Raw genomic sequence first — 3,704 nt, forward strand, 5'->3', positions numbered from 1 at the left:
CCTTTCCTTGGAGCACAGAGAGTCTGTCCCATCCTGCCTCAGGTGGATGATGCTGTGGAGAGCCGAGTTTGACAAAGCACTTTCTGTTGGTGGGTGTTTCTTAGTTAAACCTCAGCGTGCCTGGAGATCAAGTGTGGGGTTATAGATCAGGCTCCTGGGTGGTGTGGAGCTGTCAGGATGTGACCATGGGCACAGCAAACAGTTTCCTCGTGGTCCCACCTGGTGGGAGGAGAGACAGCTACGAGCAGAGCTGAAGGCAGAAGACAAAACCCACCAGGGACTTTTCAAAACACCCTCATCTGAATAACGAATAATGAAAGCCCTCCAACTCTCGGTTATTACAGCAGAGGGATTAGATAAAAATAGTGTGCTTGTTTCTCAGGAGCTTAGTCCTTTCTCTAAGCATTACCCAAGCGAGTGCAGCCTGGCTTCATTGCCTGTATCTTGCAGGACAGTTCACAATCACATCCACATTGTCACTTCTAGGTGGGCAACCACGCAAAGCCGTGCGGGAAGAGAAACCCCCATGACTTGGGGCGGGGGGAAGGAAGAGCTCGGGGTTTTTTGGAAGTTATGAAACTTTCTCAGTAAATGTGAGGGGGAGACGATGTGACTTTCCACATCACTCCTGCCTCTCCAACCCTCCAGTTCCCGGCATTGCCTTCCCCGCGTGCGGATATCCTAATGCAGACATCACCCCAAAGCCGCCACGGATCCGCACGATGACTTTAAGAGGCTTATTAAAAAGTGATGCTCCAATTTAACACCTATTAGCCAGAGCGGTGCCCTTTAGCAGCACAGGGGAACCTGCAAATGGAAGCCCCGGCTCCCAGCAGAACCCTAAGTGGCTGAGTTTAACTTTATGGCTCCAATTAGAGGAACACTAAAGCAGCACCGACGCTGCGGATTTATTAACACTCATCCCATCCCCAAACCGCTGCTGGCCAATGCTAGCAGCAGGCACAGGCGGGTGCTTTTCTGGCGGCACAATGCTCCCTTCACGCCAAGGAGAGGTTTTGGGGGAGTTTCTAGGGAAGCGATGACATCGAACAAAGGGGCATCGGGGGAGCAGAGGCTGAACCCATCCCTGGGGGTTGCTACAATTTGAGTTTCCTATTTCGAGGAGATCCCACCAGCTGCTGGGATGTCAAGGCACAGCATGGAAAAGTCGCCCTGGGTCCCGATGCTTCCTTCGGTTTGCATGAGCCGGACGAGGTGTGCCGCGAGAGCGGGAGGGAGAGCAGCCGCCTTCATGCACAATCTGGAGTTGTTTAAAAAGCCTGTTTGTTCCAGGAGATTTATAGGCCGCCTTTGCCTAATAAAGTAATTTTTTAGCATCTCGCATCACCCTAATTACTTGCCACAAAAATGAGAGGCAGCTCTCATGTGCTGTGCTCCCCGGCCTGGCCAGGGGCAGGCACAGCCAGCAGCGGGACGCATGAGCCCGTGGGGAGGACGAAGACTTGGTGTCACGCCCCTCAGCCCCACCATTTGAGCTCATTTCCCCACGCACCTGCTGTTTCCCATTTCCTCATCACGGCTCCCCAAAGCAACAGCCCAAACACCTCTCGAGGCGGCCCTCTCACCCGAGTCGCGTTGTCAGTGGGAGACTTTGCCAAGCTGAGGGGATGGAAGCAGCGTTTCAGCACCGTGCTGCTGCTCCAGGACTGAAAACACACCCTCCCTGGGGTGCTGAGCTACTGATACCTGCTAGGGAGAGCCAGGAGCAAGCAAATTCAACTCTGGATCCTCCAGCGGCGCATCGCCCCCGTGCAAACCGCCCATGGGGCTGCAGCTCCATGGCTCAGACCCCCACCATCTCCTGCGCCAGCAAAGCAGTTTCCACCTCACCATCTCTCCCTCCCTTCTCCGGCTGCTCTGAAAGCCCAGGAAAGATTTCATCACTGCAATTTTCTCCACGTCCCCACTGCTGCCTCCTTACCCGGTGTGCCCCTGCCTGTGCGCTGTTATTTCCTCACTGTGAACAATGTCTAACAGCTCTTTTTCCCCTCTTCATTCAGACAAACAAACAAACAAACTAATCCAGGCCTTTGTAACCAGAAGAAAATTAGTAGCAGGTGAAAGCTGATTTTAATGAGACCAAACTATTCCTAATGTAGCCCAGGAACAATGTTGCTTTCCTTCGCTTTTGCTGTTCTGCGGTTTGAGTGGGTAAAAAGCAAATTAGTGTGGGGAACACTTAAGCTTTTCCTGAGCAAAATGTAGGTCTAATGCAGAGCCTGTCCCAGGCATCAGTGTCCCAACTCACACCCCACACAGACCCCCCCATCATTCATCCTCTGCCTGTCCTCCATAGGCCAAACCCAGCCCTTATTCACATGTAACACTCCGCAAAGCAGGAAGCTTTCAGGCTGAAAACAAAAAAAAAAACCGCTCCTTCCAGTTCAACATGAAATGTTTCTTTTCATTCTTGCATTACTTAACTCGATTTTTTTTTAAGCTTTGAAAACAAAGGAAGATCAACCGCAAACCCCAAATTCCCAAAATTTCAGAACAAAAAGTCCTAAGTCTAGGTTTCAGATGAATCGTCTGGACACGGTCACACGCTCCCCAAGAAAAGCTGCACCTTTGAGCCAAACCAGGGTGTTCGACTTGAATTCATTAGTACCTTTTGTTCCTCCTGCCACTATTTTCTCTGCATTTGTTTACACAAAGAAACCCCCCCTTCCCATTCCCCAGATCTCCTCACATATTAGAGGAACATTATGGGATATTTATAGCTCAGCTGAGCTTGCTAAATGCCTTCTTCTAGGAAAATAGTTCATCAAACTGCCTATTTTGACTCTTTGTTTAATCTCTCCTGCCCATCTGTTTCTGCCGCCATCGCTGGAAGCCCAGCACTGCCCGAGTGCAAACAGGCACCATTGGGCACGGGTACATGGCTCAGTTTGGAAATGTCACCTGGGTTTAGCGGGGAGCTGGATTTGAACCCCATCCCTACTGCAGGTTTTGTGGGCATCCCTTCAGCATCACTGCACAACAAAATGCCCTCAGTATCCTTATCCCCCAGCTAAGCCAAATGCCCCATCGCTGGGGAAGATGGGGCTTTGAGCGGCTGAAGGGCAGATCAGATGGGCCTTTCAGAGAGATTTGCCTTGCTCCGAAGGAGATGTCAGTCACTCGGGGCAGTGTTGGGTGGAGGAGAGATGATGCTCTATCTCCAAGGGAGGTGAGAGCAGGTTTTTAGCTGGCTGCACCCATTTATCTCATGCTTGGCAACACAGGAATGGGCCTCCCAGGGCATGCAGAACAACAGCTGCCCGGTTAGGAAAGAAAAACCCCCAGCACAGGGCACTTCGCTGCATAGCTCCACTTCCATTGAAAGTGTGGCAAATGTGACAAATTTTGAAGAAAAATCCTTGTGCTCACATGCTGCCAAACCAACTGTAACATTATGCAAGGCAAGGAGAGGGACGCCCCAGAGAATCCCACAGCAACACCAGAGGAACAGCTCTATGTGGGAAATCTTCACTCTTTTCCCAGCTAGAGATCATACAGATAGTTTCAGAATGGTGATAGGAGTGCCAGCCTCATCCCGGTGCCCAGGATAGCTCCAAAGCCATGTCTGTACCAGCACATCTGGCTGGTGTCCCTCAGAGCAAAAGCTTTGCTCACTACCTGAGGACACAGCTCTGAGACATCCCACTAATTCCCCTGCATCCCCACCTATGACTGCGTGGCCA

Source organism: Apaloderma vittatum, unplaced genomic scaffold (genome assembly GCF_000703405.1).
Source record: "Apaloderma vittatum isolate BGI_N311 unplaced genomic scaffold, ASM70340v1 scaffold22911, whole genome shotgun sequence".
NCBI classification, from domain to species: domain Eukaryota; kingdom Metazoa; phylum Chordata; class Aves; order Trogoniformes; family Trogonidae; genus Apaloderma; species Apaloderma vittatum.